The sequence below is a fragment of the Ursus maritimus genome, unplaced genomic scaffold (genome assembly GCF_017311325.1).
Source record: "Ursus maritimus isolate PB19 unplaced genomic scaffold, ASM1731132v1 scaffold_1, whole genome shotgun sequence".
Lineage (NCBI taxonomy): Eukaryota > Metazoa > Chordata > Mammalia > Carnivora > Ursidae > Ursus > Ursus maritimus.
The window spans coordinates 5,759,023-5,774,049 of record NW_024423343.1 but is presented as its reverse complement, the minus strand read 5'-3'; the positions used below and the strand labels follow the sequence as shown (position 1 = coordinate 5,774,049).

The 15,027-nt window shown below is 54.9% G+C and overlaps 1 protein-coding gene across 1 annotated transcript in view; it reads left to right on the top strand.

The window, feature by feature from the left end:
• SH3BP4 (SH3 domain binding protein 4) overlaps window positions 1–15,027 on the top strand; it is an 81,826-nt gene that overhangs the window by 25,890 nt on the left and 40,909 nt on the right. The window contains exon 2 of the mRNA XM_040638733.1: window positions 10,622–10,697. The gene's annotated coding sequence lies outside the window, so the exon portion shown is untranslated. The remainder of the gene's footprint in view (window positions 1–10,621; window positions 10,698–15,027) is intronic.

The window sequence follows — 15,027 nt, the reverse complement described above, 5'->3', positions numbered from 1 at the left end:
GAGCTGAAGTCACAGACTTTGGGGGGAGAGGTGGGTAGGAGCTGGACCCTGGGTCATGTTTGCATGGGCAGGCAGGGGACTGAGGAGGCATTCCCTACAGGAGGAGGCGGGATGTGTGTGCAGGAGTTTTGGGGTCGGATGGCTGACCTGGTTGGTGAAGGGAATTGGCAGTGGGTACTAAGGAGGCTGGAGGTAGAATAGGGCCAAACGGGGGAGAGCCTTGGAATGGAGGAGAGCCTTGGAATGGCTCGGGGAAGCCAGGCCTCAGGTGGGCAGGTGGCAGGGGAAGCAGGTGCAGCAGTGGGAGGGTAGGTTTGGTGGCAGAGCAGGGCAGCTGGGACCCCCTGGGAGTTGACGAGTTGCTCCAAAATCCAACTGCAGGTGGCAGGTACGTGCAGGCGACAGGTACGTGCTGGTAACGGAGCGCCTTACCGTGTGCTAGGTACAGGCTTGGGGCTGGGGACACAGTAGTGAGCGAGACAAGCGGGTTCCTGCCCCCACGGACGGAGCACGTTGGCTTGTTCCAGACACGGATGCTGACTCCTCTGGGGGCTTCTGTAGGGTCGACTGAGCGAGCGCCTGCTGTGTTCCGGGGTTCCAGCTGCACAGGAGAAGTCCCTGCCTTCACAGAGCATTTCCTTCGAGGAGACGAGAAAGGAAATGAAAGGATCACAGAGAATGTCAGGGGTGATAAGTGAAGTTGGCTGCGGGATTGGGGGGTGAAAGTGTGCTGGTTTGGATGGGATTTGTGACGGCTGAATAATACCCCCCCCCCCCCCCGAGATACTCCCATCTTAATCCTAGAACCTGTGAAACTTTCTTTATACGGAGGAAGAACTTCGGAGATGTGATTCACTTAAGGAGAGGTGACCCTGGATTCTCCTGAGTGTAAGGTAATACCGTATGACAGGTGTCATTTTAAGAGAGAGACAAAGGGGGTCTGACCTCAGGGAAGGCCTTGTGATGAGGGAGACAGAGATCAGGGTGGTGGGCTTTGAGGATGGAGGAGGGGCCACGAGCCAGGAACACAGGTGGCCACTAGAGGCCAAAAAAGCCTGGGAAGCGGTTTCTCTCCTTAGAGCCTCCAGAAGAAACCAGCCTGGCCAGTACCTTGACTTGAAGCCTCGTTTCAGATTTCTGGCCCCCAGACGAAAAGAGAATGAGTTGGTGTTTCAGGCCCCCAAGTTCCTGAGAGGGGTTGAGGAAGCGATATTTGAGCAAAGCCCTAAATGCAGGGACTGAAGATCATGGCTCCTCGTGCCTTCAGAAGGCGGGGGTGGGCCTCCCTGTTGACATGTGGCCTGGGACCGCGGGGCCTGAGCCGGGTCCAGGCCCAGCCTAGGGTCTGAACTCCATGGGAGTCGTGACGCGGATGGCCTTGGCCTTGTTCAGGCTGGACCTGAGCCACGGCACATGTATTTATTGTTAACGTAAAATGTCAGCTGGAGCGTGCATACCCTTGCTTTTTTCCAATTTAGCGGAGTGTAAATGTATCTTTTTATTATTATTTTTGGAGAGAGCACATGTGAGCTCGCCGGGGTGGGGGGGCAGCTAGAGAGGGAGAGAGAATCTCAAGCAGGCTCCATGCTCCGCACGGAGCTGGACACGGGGCTCCATCCCACAACCCTGGGATCATGACCTGAGCCGAAATCAAGAGTCAGACGCCAGTCAGGCGCCCGTTTATCTAATTAATGGGACAAGATATTTCCTTGGCTTTCTAACCAGGGCATTTCTGGCACTGTAGCACAGCCCGCTGCTTTGACCGGAGCTGACGGCACGTGCTCGTTCGAATCACCCAGTGTGTCTGTGCTTTGGCCAACAGGCCTGGTGGTCAGCTGCCAGTTTCACGTTTGTGAACCCATCTGTTCTGGTTTGCCCCCTGAATGCAGAGCCTGACGTAAGGACTTGGGGGCTGGTGTGGGCGGGGAGATGATCCCTGGAAGCAGGAGCGGGGAGCCAGGAGACGAGGCCGGGAAAAGCAAGTGCAGGCTGAGTTTCTGAGCTCACGGTCACCGTCACGCTGGGCTCCTCCGTGCCTGGGACTCTCCCGAGGATCCGTGTGAATGCGCTGGAGATTCATCCCTCTGGCGGACGGGAGGCTGGGGCGCTGACCCCAGGACTGCCCTGGGGAGTGTGTGGCGACTGTTCGCTGGGGAATGAGAAAGGCCGCGATTTCAGCTCCATCCAGCAAGAGCTGAGACAGGCAGTGGGGTCTGGCTTAATGACTGTTGGCTATCAGTGTGGCGGGCGGTGTTCTGAGGATGGTCGGAGAACGTTCAGGTGTGTGGCAGTGAGGGTGCACGGAGACAACAGGCCGCTCACCTGCGAAGGGACTTCGCCCGTGCACCTGGCTTCCCCCCTGGGCACCTGCTGGCCGGCGCCTTCCCCGTCTGGAGTCCCCGCACCCTCTTCTGCGCTCGGACGAGCATTTTGTCCTTTGGTGTCTTCCATTCCCAGGCTTGAATTTCCGTGCCTGCTCTCTCTTCTTTCCAGTTCCAGAATGCAGGACCCGAGTTTCTTACTTCCCTTGCTGTCCCTCTGTGCTTTACAAGGAGCAGAGGCCCAGTGGGGACTTGTGAGATGACAAGAGTGGCCCGTTGATACTAACCTCCTGCTGCCCCCCGAACCGAACAGCAGCAGCCACAGAAGCTCGAGCTGAATTTATAGTCGTGTTCCCCTGGCCTGCCTAGCTTTCGGTTGCTTATGATGAAGGCAAGCCTAAGTAAATATCCAGGGCCAGCATTCGGAGAGACGGGTGGTACAGGGGCAGGTGGCTTTGTGGGGAAGTGAGAGATGGCAGACAGAACCCACCTTTCAGGTCCCGTAGTAACCACCTGGCCTGCTGTGTTCTGAGCAGAACCCGATTTCACACATTGACCCTGTAGCTGGCAGCTGGGGGGACCCAGGAGGAGGGTGGTCCCCCAGCCCTGCAGGCATCAGTGGAAACATTTCCCAAGGTGCACACCACTCCAGTGGCTTTTTCAAGTTTGCAGGGTTTTCGGAACTTTTTTTTTTTGCAGATTGTATTTTACATATTGGTTAAAAGTAGGATGTTCCCTGAGGTTGGGGACTGCTTTGCATTTCTGGGTAACACCGTGCTTATCTCAACAAAGATTTAGAAACTGCAGATTCATTTTGGCTGAATATTTAAAAATACAGGATGGTCCCCTTGTTACTTTATTCAGGTCTTGGGCTTCAGAAAGCGTGTGTCCCAGCGATTCTGTTTCTGACCCAGTTTCTGTATATGCTTTGCGGGTATGGCTTGTTCTCTGAGGCAGGGGGCGGGGAGCGGTCTGTGATACGTAGCCAGATTAATGAATGATGAATCATTTCTTGCTCTTAGAAAGTAAATATTCTGCCCTTCGTTCCACCGCTCTGGCTGGGTTTTCTAAACCACAGTCCCATAGCAAGGCCGGTGCCTCCCCCCTCCCTCCCAACAGCCCTTCTACAAAGCTGAATAGGGAGGGGGGCTTCCCTGGGTCTTAGTTGGGGATGAGTCAGGCGTGGAAGGGAACTGAAAGCGGTTGGAAAAGCTGACCCCCGAGGCTCCAGCTGCGTGTCTCCTTCTCTTGCTTCTTAAACTGTTGCCAAGGTGACAGGTTGCCAGGGTGAAGATTTGACCCCAGGAAGGAGCATCCGAGAGGTCACATGGCTGGTGGCCCTGGCCGAGGAGCGAGCCAACAGGGAGGGCGCTCAGAGGGAGGAGGTGGCCGTGGGGCTCTGGAAGAAAGCAGCCAGCACTCCTCCCCGGGGCCCGGTGACGCCCCACCTTGCCTGCCACTAAGGCAGGGCATTCAGCACAGCATTCGGACGGAGCCTGGACTCGAGTTCCGGTGCTCACAGGGTCTGAGCCTTCAACACACCACGTCGTCTGAAATATTTTCAGCCTTCCCAGCATTTGTTGGGGGACTCTTGACTCTGCACCCTCTCCCAAGACTCACACCTGAACTCCCTTCGCCCGGTGCAGGCAGGATATTTAATTTCCTCCTACTCTAAAAGCCATGGCATCTTATGCCGTCACTGGGAGATACCTGGTCTTACCACAACCTGCTTTGTCTTCCTCTGTGCACTTTGTGTTTGACCATTATTCTATCAGTCCCTGGCACCATGCCTGGCGACCCTGGCTCTCCACTTCCTGACCTCAGGTCGTGGCAGAAAGTGTCCAGTCTCAGTTGTCTCATCTCGGAAATGGGCACAGCGACACCTGCTTGCCCACCTCACAGCATCCTTGTGGGAAACAGCCAAGAGGCCAAGTGGGGAAGTACATTATCAGCTGCCATGCATTGTACCAGTGGTCCTCAAAGTGTGTTTCGGGGACCAGGAGCATCGCCATCGCCTGGAAGCAAGCGCGAAGAGCAGGCTCTCAGGCCAGCCCCCGGGGAAGGGGGAGGGGGGGAGCCCAGCCGTCTGTTCTAGTGAGGCCTCCAGGGGTCTGACCCGTGCTAAGGTGGGAACCGCCCCCTGCTGCAAATGTTAGCAGTTACGTTCTCAGCCTTTTATTTATTCCCCGCGCGTTTTGTGCGGTTTTTCCTGTGTAGTTGGCACCGAGTATTTGGTCTTTCACGTTCCGAAGAAGAAAAAGAGAAGTCTAACTGGGTAGACTCTTGCATGATATGGAGAGCCTGGTTTTACACTTGGGGAAACCAAGGCCCGGACTCAAGGCCACGTAACCAAGGCCGTGGAGCTAGTGAAGGCCCGAGCTAAATGTGAACCCACAGAAACCCCGCATTTACCTGGCTGCCTCCTGCCCTGCGGCCGCTCCCAGACACCCTCCCTGACTGGAGCCGTCGCCCCTTTATTCACGGGCAAAGTTACGGGGTCAGAATCAAAAAGCCCAGGATGTCCCTGCCCTTGGGCCACTCTGCTTCATTGTCCAGACTCTGGACTTAAACTTCCGGTCTCACTGGGGAAGCCCAGGCTTGTGAGCCGCGTCAGATTGCAGACGTCCTTAAGTGACCCCCCACTAGTTGGAAAAGTGAGTCAAATCCTGGAAGAGGAATAACGTTCCTTTTTTTTTTTTTTTTAAGATTTTATTTATTTATTCATTTGAGAGAGAAGGGGTGGTGGGGAGGAGCTGAGGGAGAGGGACAAGCGGACATTCCCCCCTGAGCCCGACCCGGGGCTCGATCCCATGACCCTGAGATCATGACCTGAGCCAAAAAGTCAGATGCTCAACCCACTGAGCCATCCAGGAGCCCCCAAACTTTGCTTTTTTAAAATGTAAAACGCCATGTCCGAGAATCTTCCGTTGGGTGGAGGGAGGTCTCTTCTGATGTGAGTTTGAGAGCAACATGTGGCATGAACCACGGCCCATCCTCGTGTTTTTCACCTTAAAATCGGGTAACAGCACAAAGACACTGGTGAAGCCGTCTGTGTCCAGTTTTTTAATTTTCCTCAAAGGTTGAATGCCGTCTAACTTGGCAGCCCGTTTTTAAGCGACTGGCCTTGATGGAGTCTGCAAAATGCCCCATTCGATTGCCACGGAAGCCGCTCTTGTCCCACGGGTGGCCGTTTGTTTCTGTGATCATAACATACACGGAGATTTCCAGAACAGGGCCCACCAGCTGCAGCCAGAGGGGCAGAAACCCAGAGGAGGAGAAGCCGCGTCCGGCCGCAGGTGTGGGTGTCCTTGTGTCTGAGACAGAAAGGGGACAGGGAGCACCGAGTCCCTCTGTCACGCACAGAGACAAACAGAAGCCTCCCTCCAGGGAGGGAGGACAGCCAGAAACGCGGCCAGCCGCACACAGTGCCTGCCGCCACCGGCCTGCTCCTGCGAGAGGTGCCCCGTAGGAAGCCCCAGGCCGGGAGCGTGAACGGAGAGACCCGTACATCAGCCACCACGGTGTCCGGTTGTCTGTCTCAATAAACCCCTTTCGGTTTGTGCTTAATATTCAGTACAGGTTTCACAGCAGAGAGGGGGAAAGAGCACATCTTCTATAAATCACAGGCTCTGTGAAATTCGAAATGTTGTGTAATTATGGGAAACGTCGTGAACCAGCTCTGCGTCTGGGTGAGAAAATGTCACCACCTAAATCAGGTGAGATTCCAGACACTTGCGCTTGGCGGTAGTCGTCCCCCCCCGCCTAAATAGGTTTCCAGTTAACGGTGTTATGTGTGTGGTTTTGATAACATTAAATATAAAAGCCATTGCCAGTCTACCAAAGTGTTATTATTATTATTATTATTATTATTATTATTTTAGTTTTATTAATTGGCTCTCTTCCGGTGCACTGATTTTCTCCCATAACAATGAAGAACGTGGGGTGAAGTCAGGCCGTGCGGTCCCACTTTGTCTGAGGGCCACTTGCAACAAGACTCGTGGTACTCAGCTGCTCTTGGGGGTGGGGGTGCCTCCCTGACTGAGGTCGGGGGTAGCAGCTCTAGATACCCACTGTGAGTTGACGGAATTTGTCTTCAGGGCCATTTCTGCGTTTCGAGCCATGACGCCCACTGTCCTCTTTCCCTCCTCCCTGCCTCCTCTCATCCTCCCTGCCGGCTTGGCCAGCGCGTCTGGCATTTAACCAGGCACCTGTGGGTACGTGCCCGCTTCCCTTTGCCCCAAGCCGACCATGGCCTGGCCCTTTGCCCCATTGTGTAAGTAGGGCTGGTATGGAAATGGGGTCAGCAGACTCCCTCTGTAAAAGGTCAGATGGAATGTTTCCGGGTGTACACAAACGGGCATGGTTCTGGTCAACCTGACTTACGGACATTGCAATTTGAATTTCATATAATATTCACGATAAAAATAAGAATAGTCTTATTTTTCTCTCCCCCCCCAACTATGTAAAAATATAAAAACATTCTTTGTTCATGGGCCATACAAAGACAGATGACACACTAGATTTGGGCCTTGGGCCAAAGTTTGCCTCCTGTGGAGGACAAGAATTTATCTGGTTCTCCTTTCTACTCTTGGTCTCCTACTTTGGGTCCCTTCGGGATACGGAGTAGCGATGAGGGAAAGCCAGTTCCTGCCACGGAGAGACTCCAGAGAGGGGCGACACGGGGTGTGAGCAATTCTTTGGCTAACGGATCCGTACATGTCCATCATGGTGGCTCGGAAACCTTAAACAAATCTGTCACGCTCACAGCAGCCCCTGAGATGGGCGGGATCCTGAGAATTCCTTTTCCCACTTTGCAGCTAGATAGTGTCCTGGGGCTGCCCTGGTGACGTCCACGCTGGGTGGCTGGAGCACCGGAATGTGTCCTCTCACCGTCTGGAGGCTGGAGTCTAAGGTCGAGTGTCGCAGGCCTGGTTCTTTCTGAGGCTACGAGGGAGCCTCTGCTCCGTGAGTCTCCTCCTGGTGATTTGCCCGCCGCCCGTGGCGTTCCCCCCAGTCTCTGTCTTTATCTTCGCCCGCCGTTCTTCTCCGTGTGTATGCCTCCACATCCCCCCCTTTGTAAAGACACTGTCAGATAGGATCGGGGCCCACCCTAAGGACCTCATTTCCATTCCATTACCTCAGTAAAGACCTTATGTCCAAATAAGGTCACATTGTGAGGTCCTGGGGGTTAGGGCAGGACTCCAACATAGGAATTTGGGGGGACACAATTCCGTCTATAGCAGGGGATGTGGAAAGCCTGGCTGCACGTCTCGTTGGTGACTGTCCTGTAGTGAGAGTGTAGGACAAAGCTGTCCCCTCTGTCTTTGTGTGAATGTAGTTTCCTGTCTTAGTGTCAGGAGCTCCTGACTGTGTGTGCACCCAGCCTTCAGACCTCCTCACGTAGGGTAAGCCTGTATAGTTGGGCCTTCAGCTGAGGCTCTAAGCTGTTAAAACGGCTGCTGACAGCTGCACAGGGGACACTGGACTGTGGGTGAGGACACTTGTGTCCGGAGACTCCCCCAAACCACAGAATCTTGTGTTCTCCGCATTCCTTGTTGACAGCTCCGTGGTTCTTGGAGATTTCCCTTCACTTTGTCCAATGACAGGACTGACGTTTCTTGACACAAAATCAGGGAGTTCGGCACCTTCTAGACTTCGGAACTTGCTGCCAACTTGATGAACCTCCATGAAGTCCTGTGGTTTCTTCTGGGGGCCTTGGGGACTGGGGAGCCCACACAGGTGTATGGCTGCTCCTTGGGGACAACAGTGCTTGGTCAAAAGGTCACGCCCGCTCTCTTCTCAGGAACGCCGGTCTTCGTGCAGAAACATAGGGCTTTCCGAGGTAGATCATGGAGCTAGGGGGCTGGAGAGGGGCCAGCAGGTCCTGTCCACCTAATCCATCCACCCTGGACCTTACCAGTGGGACCATTCACAGCCAGATCCCCCTCCCCCCACACTCCCAACACCGATTGCTGAGGGTTCTGTGTGTGTGTGTGTGTGTGTGTGTGTGTGTGCGCGCGCGCGTACCCGCATTCCTCTACCTGCCCAAAGTCCAGCCTGGCCATCTCTGATCAGCTGGTTGGGCAGCATTGGGTCCTCCCATGTTAGGTATGAGGTAGGAGTTAACCCAGTCACCCCCAGTCTGGGGAACCTTCCAGAGATTCATGTGATGAAATAACTCTACCTAAATGAGCCTCTGGAAGGAGCGAATGACAAGCCCCAGAGAGCTTGCAAGGCCCTTCCCCAAAAATGCTAACTGACTCAGCCCTTAAAGCAACACTGAATACGAGTGTTGTGGCAAGCTCTTCATAAAGAAAAAACCTGGTGACTTTTTGGCGTTCAGATGAGGTAGCGGTCTGCGGTTTCTCAGCAAACGTGTATTTCATGGCTGCGAGATGGGCTTCGGGCAGCTGGGGTGGTGTGGGCAGCAGCAGGGGTGCAGGAGGCTGACGCAGAGCTCATGTGAGGTGCCCTTCCAGGGAGCTTGGGTCTTGCCAGCCTCCCGATCCCCTGGCCTGGTGCGAGGGGCCCGCACACGGACCAGAGCAGGGGAGCAGCGAGGCCCAGCAGAGCTGGCACCCGGCCCGGACGAGGGGAGGGATTCCCACGACCCCAGCCAAGATTTGGGGGTGGGGCGGGGAATAGGAGAGGAGGCGCCCCAGCTGGTATTGTGACTTGGGGGAATGACCATTTAACAATCAGGAAACGAGAAGTGCATGCTCTGCTCACTGTAGCACGGATTAGCAAGAGTGGAGACGTCCAAAGACGCAGAAGCCCCCACCGACCCCCTTCTGAGAAGCCACATCTGTTAATATTGTCACTGCCTCCTGCCCCTTTTCCGCACGGTTTCCCCTTTTTAGCACACTGAGGGCTCTTGTGAGTACGGCGAGCACCTGGACGAACATTCCGGAGTCCCGGGAGTCTTCTTGGAGCCGCGGGTAGCGAGGCAGACGCGTCCACAGTCAATGTGCTGGCTGGACAGCGGTCTCTTGTTCCCCGTGTCTTGAACATCCTGTCCCCAGCCTGCATTTTTCTGTCTCCTTTGGGATCTCAATCTTTTGTTGTGTTTGAATAAATGTTCTCAGGTTGTTGCCTTTTTCGTAGTGTTGGTTGACTTTGATGGAGCTTTTCCCTTTGCCTTTGCGATTTCGGACGTCCCTTGCAGGAAGTTCTGTCTACGTGGGGATTAAGTGTATCTGTGCCGCATTTTTCTTTTGGCCTCGGATTGATTTCTTTCCCTACTTCCGTGCCGTTCTGTACATCTGGAGTTCATTTTACTGTTGAAGCCCCAAGGTGGGGGGGGGGGACGTGCTCCCTGCCATCGCATGTGAGATGTCACACGGAAGAGGGTCTGTACCCCACCGGCTGGTCTAGGGAGCGGGGAGGGCGTGGGAATGTCTCAGGCCAGGTGGCCCTGATTTAGGAAGGTCCAGAATGCAATTTCAGCCTCACATATCACGATGTGAGGGGTGTGGGATGCCTGGAAAGCCCCAGAGCAGCGGGGACCAGGAGGCAGTGGCTTAGGGGGAGTCCCGCCATGGGGACCTTCAGTCTGCTCCTCTGTCACGCGGTCCTGGCTTAAGGAATCTTTCACGGATATGGGCTTTGTAGCATCGCATTGGGTGAGTGGGACTTGAACCCTGTCCTCAGTGGTGGGGTATGGTGTGTGAGGAGGAAGGCCCGCTGCTGGCAGGGAGACTGGGATGTGTCTCTGGGGTTCAGCCAATAAGGTTATTCTGTTGAACTACGACTGCCAGTCTCTGCAGGAGAAGTGACAGCAGGTGAGGGAAGACACAGCAAGTAAAAGCCCTTGTCGTAGGCTGGGCAGCCCGGGGAGCCGACTCTGACCCAGGTCTTTGCGTTCGAGGTTTACCGGGGGCGTGTGCTTGGGGTCAGCGCCCCTGGAAGGCCAGGGTGGGCCTCTGAGACCCCACAGGAGCTCTGAGACCCCACAGGAGCTCCGAGCCCCCCTGGGGGCCCTGCCTGATGTTATCAGCAGCAGGGAGTGGGGAGGGGGCAGCTTCTCAGGGGTGAGAAGCTGCCCAGGGAGGGGAGGGGAGGGAGGGGCTGGATGGGTCTCCAGAGGGCGGTTCCAGGCCAGGGCCCTTCTGCAGGCCCCGCTCCAGCAGCCGGAATGGAAGGCCCATCTGGGGCCGCATTGCAGCTCCCGCCACTGTCCCCACCTTACTGGGTGAACACGGCTCAGGGCACAGTTCACCCTAGACGTGGAAGAGGGAAAGCACCATCCTGAGTTTCACTGACCGAGGCTCTGAATCCTGCGTTCCCCTTTTGTCTTGCAGCATCTGCCTTTTGTGGACGGGAGGCTGGGTCCTGGGACTTTCATTCTGACGTCAGGAAGCTGGTGGCCTGTCGGAGGTAAGCCGGGCAGCCTGGGTGTTGGGAAGAGCAGCTGCCCCCGGCCTCCTGCGTGGAGACCACCGTTGTAGCCAATGTACACAGACCCGCGTAGGGAGATGGGCCTCGTACGCCTGCAGAGCAGCTCAGGAGGGAGGAGTCACTTCCAGAAGCTTCTTGGCCTTTTACTGCTCTGCAAACATCTCCCTCCCTGCTCTGTCTTCATATCCTCGTCAGTTCTCAGTGTCCCCAACCCGGGAAGGTCAGATGGTACCGGCGACTTCCCTTTCTGGTTCCATGAAAGGAACACTCTGGCTCTACCCAGAAACCAGATGGAGAGCCCAGGTTGGCTGTCCCTTTTGTGTTTGCACAAAGGAGTTATTCTTACAACGGAAGAGGTCATGAGCTCCCAAACAGTGGCCGCCAGTGATGAGGTGCAGGTTGAAAGAGCTCCATGTGGCCGCAGTTACGGCTCGCCCACGCTGGGGCTCGGGAGGGCGTTTGGCCTGGGAACACATTGGCAGAACGGGCATTCTGCAGCAGCCAGGGAAGAATGGTGTCCTCGTAGAATGTTCTCAGGTATTTTCTTGGCTGTTCTTTTTCCTTCTTTTTCTTAACTTTTATTATTGAAGTGCAGTCGACATACAGCGTTACGTTGGTTTCAGGTGTACAGCATGGTGACGGGACGGGTCTGAACAGGTTCGGTGCTCCGGGATCAGTGTGGTCCCCATCTCATTGCACCCAGAGGTGGGATCTTAGCAGCGGTTGATTCTTACTCCCTTGGCCAGCAATAGAACAGTCAGCTCTGTGGGGCTGTCTACACGGCTTTCCTGGGTTGAAAAGCCACACCTGTGTCCTTACCAGGTGAAAGGATCGGGTAGAATTAAATGGATCCTCTGCATACACTGGGTTGGAAGAAGGGTTGTTCACAAGGAGCTCAGAGGCTGCTTCCTTCCTGATCACGTTTGAATAATAAAAGTCCTTCCAAATAAAGTGGGCGGCCGCCTGGATTATGCCAGGTTTTTCCTTAAGTCTTCTGTGTCCTCTGTTCAACTTGGGGGTGGATGACTGGGTTTTGTTCCAGTGTTCTTCTCTCCCCCCTTTTCTATCAGGTCTCATTGTTTTCCATTAGCTGTTTTCCGACAGAAAGAATGTTTGGGATGCCTGCACGTTACACCCTGGGGGCTTTCAATAGAGATGTGAGGAATCCGGGAGCTCTCTGGTCCCAGGGTCAGTCCTCCCCACACTGAGGTCTCGGGACTTAAAATACTTCTGCCCTCGCCTTATAAGTACAGCCCCTTGCCCTGGAGGCTGTGGTCTGTTTGGGTTGCGGGGAAACCCAGTGAAAGGCATCCAAATTCCTCGCATTCTTTTGGCCTGGCACCGGCAGGAATGCCCGGGTTTCAGAAATCAACCAGCAAATACGCAGCTCGGTCCTTTTCTCGAGATCAACCTGATAGACACCAGTGGGTTGTGCACCGTGACTGGCTGTCTGACCCCCCACGTGGTCTTCCCTCTGGGCTTGGATTTAGGGTGCAGCTGGGCAAGTGTGGGCCAGCCCCTCCTGAATAAGGCTGGAGGAGATTAATGGGGGCCTCTGCCTGGGACCCCTCGCCTGCTCCAGCAGTAACCTGAGCGGTATTTATGTGGCTTGCTTTTTCTGGCACTGAACCAGGGTTCCCGGGGGCAGCAAGATGTCTGGGAGGAGGAAGCAGGTTGTGGGACTCCTAGGAGCCTGGAGAGGGAGGTTCACCCTTGCTTGTGTTGGCAGGTGGCAGACGTGCCATCAGACTGAAATTTTAGGGGAGTGGACGTGTGTCCTACAGCATTTAGAGAAATCATCCATGCGGCCAGTTTTTGTGTTCCCCCCCCCCAGGAACATAAGTGCAGTTTTCTCTGTGCATCTTTAATATTCGAGATCTGATTTATCTCAAGTTCACCGTGAGGTGGTTGAATCCCAGGGCTTCAGTGTTACGTCCAGAGTTCTGCTGCTGCCTGGTTTCGTGATTTGCATGTCATTCCAGCAAGCCCCGGTTAGAGCCTCAACCTGTTAGTGACCCTCTTGTTACCACCAGAAGTACTTCATTGAAGCACCCGCTTCAAGGCTGCTGCTCAGATGACGGACCAAGCGGGGGAGCAGAAAGGAGCCCTGACTCTGTTGCTCTTCACTTTAAGACCCGTGTGAATGACCGTGTAACCGGCAGATACCAGAACTTGGCCTCCCAGCTCCTCGGGGAGCGTGCCAGCCAAGGACAGAGCCCAGTTCCTCCTTCTGAGGCTGAGGCTCGTTCCCACGGTTCTGCCAATGCCTGGGAAGGCTTCCGCTAACCACCTCCCTTGTTTTGTTTCCTCAAGCCCTTGCCCTGCCCATTTTACAGATAAGAGGTGAGGCTCATGCCCTAAGGCCCCCCTTCCTAGCCCACCCTCCTTTACCTGGGTCCTGGGAGGACACATGCCTCACGCGGGCAAGGATCCCCGAGTCCAGTGCTGGCCAATAAAAACAAATGACAAGCCACACACGTGAGCCACAGAGCTAATTTTTAGAGGTGAAATCAGCGTTTTCTCATCCAGCTGTCAATTTACTCGAAAGTCAAGGACACAATTCAGGAATGAGTTGATCTTAAAGGAAGCTGCCATTCCGCTACCTGGACCCCTCTTCCTCTCTGTGTGGGGTCCGTCTGGCCAGGCACCCTCGGCGTGGACCACGTGGAGGAGCACCAGCGAATTCTTCCTTTCAAGGGCCGCTTTTCAGACTGGGGATCTCCAGCCCTTTCTCATTGGGTGGGGTTTGGGGGCTTTTGTTTTATTTTGAAGGGAAATTCACATCACGTCCAGTGAACCATTTTAAAGTGTGCAATTGCGTGGCATCGAGTGCCTTCACAACGTTGTGTAGCCACTGCCTCTGTCTGGTCTCCCACTCTCTCATCACCCCAGAAGAATCCGTTGTACCCAGGAAGTAATTATTCCCACTGCCCCGCCCCCATCCCCTGGAAACTACTGAGCGGTGACTTTTGAGGATGCGACTGGGCTCCAGTCTGTGTGCAGGGGGATCCTGCTTTCACATGTCCTCAGGACAGAGCTGCTCAGCCCAGCATCCTTCACGGCAGGACACCCAGGACTGTCACTGGCCAGATGACCCAGGGGCACCGTGATTCTGCACCTGCTGAGGCCTGCATGGACACCCCCAGGGGCAAGGTCGGACCTCAGATTGTCAGCGAGGGCAGCCCCCCAGCCATGCGTCGAACCTGAGACAGGGCTCAGCTTATTTCAAGACCTCTGCCTGCAGATGTCTCCCATCAGGGCTGCCTCATTAAGTAACGAGTGCAGTTAGAGCTCAGTGAGGTCATGAGCCAGCTCCATGGAACCTGGGGAATGTGGGCAGATGAGAAAGCCGAGCCTCGCTCCCGGCGCTGAGTTACACTCAGCGGCTTCTGCGTTCTTGAAAGCCCGGTATGTTAGCCTCGTTCCCGGCCCGCCCTCTTCAGCCTCTTTCAAGCGGGGAAGTCTTGAGGACAGATGAGAAATTTTTAACATACTTGGTTTGGAAATAAAGGTGTGAGTGAATGAAGACTCCACCATTGTTCATCTCAAGAGCCTCCCAGTCTCTTGCTGAAACCTGCGCAGACTGCAGCGAACTCCCCAATCTAATCAGAAAACCCCACATCTCCCTATCTCTCCGGCTTGCGTTTTCCCCTTGTTAGTTCATTACTTAAAGCTGACAGGGCGATGGGAAGGGCAAAGTGAATATATTTTATTCCTGGGTCAGAAAAGTGTCTCTGCAAAGAGCTTAGCACTTTCCTGTTTTCTAAGGGTAGACGAATTTCAATTACGAATCCGTGAGCATTTTGCGTAAATTAATTTCTTTGGATCTCGGTCTCCTTGTCTGTAAAAATGGAGCCAGTGTCTAGAAAGTTCTTAAAGATTAGAAGGAACTAAATAAGCTCTCAAACTTGCTCAGGTGAAACAGGGTGATTGGAAGGATCCAGACCAAGCACAGCGGGTCGTGAGGACCTGAGAACAGGATTTGAGAAATGAAGCTGCTTTTCAGGAATTGCATGTGCCATGTCCCCCCACACGCACACCTGTGCTTCTGCCCCGTCACCTGGCCTGTGCTGCTCACCCAGCGTGCACCTGGCCCAGGGATGGCCGCCAGCCAGTGCACAGCAGTCCTTGGCGAGACCTGCCCCGGGCCGCTTTCGCATTTCCCTGCTTCCAGCGCAGCCTTTTGAGCCAGTCCTCGGTGGTTGGGTCAGCAGGTGGGCTGCCGATCGGCTCCGCCGTGGAGGTGTCCGTTGCTGATCCATCCGGGGGAGCGTGCAGGGCCGTGGGGGTGTCCCTGGGCCGGCGAGGA